Raw genomic sequence first — 703 nt, forward strand, 5'->3', positions numbered from 1 at the left:
TAACCTTTTTGCTCGTAAACTAAAATGGAAAATTTTTTTTAAGAATCATGATGAAGCTGAATGTGCATCCCTGGGTATAGACATGACAGAGCTATCGGATATAAGAGTTCTTACGGAGATGCTGGAGGAGAGCTCTAGGCCTGTAGGTATGGGCCCTTTTACAAAGCTGAAACCTAACAGTAAGAGGATGCCACCTTTGTCTACTAACACCAGTATCGATATATTTACACAATTAGTGTTGGCTGACTTAAAGAAATTAAACACTAAAGAGAGAAAATATAAGTCAAATCTATCTTGGAATGAAAGGAGGGCGTTGGATTCTCTATCTGAGAAAAAAGAACTGGTGTTTAAACAATCAGACAAAGGTGGTAACCTTGTTATCCTTGACTGTGATAGATATAGAGACATGTGCTTGAGACTGTTGAAGGATGAGTCAACGTATGGGCTACTCCGGAAAGATCCCACGGAGACATTTAACTTAGAGTTGGGTCACCTGTTACAAGAGGCCTATGAGGGTGGACTGATATCTATAAGTGAGAAGAACTTTATGACACAAAGGATGCCAACTATACCTGTGTTTTATGCACTGCCAAAGGTGCATAAAGGGCTAAAACCTTTGAAAGGGCGACCAATAGTCTCTAGCAATTATTCTATCACGCAAAACTGCGGTATCTATATCGATAAAGTTTTGAGAGATTTTGTC

Source organism: Ranitomeya imitator, chromosome 2 (assembly GCF_032444005.1).
Source record: "Ranitomeya imitator isolate aRanImi1 chromosome 2, aRanImi1.pri, whole genome shotgun sequence".
NCBI lineage: Eukaryota > Metazoa > Chordata > Amphibia > Anura > Dendrobatidae > Ranitomeya > Ranitomeya imitator.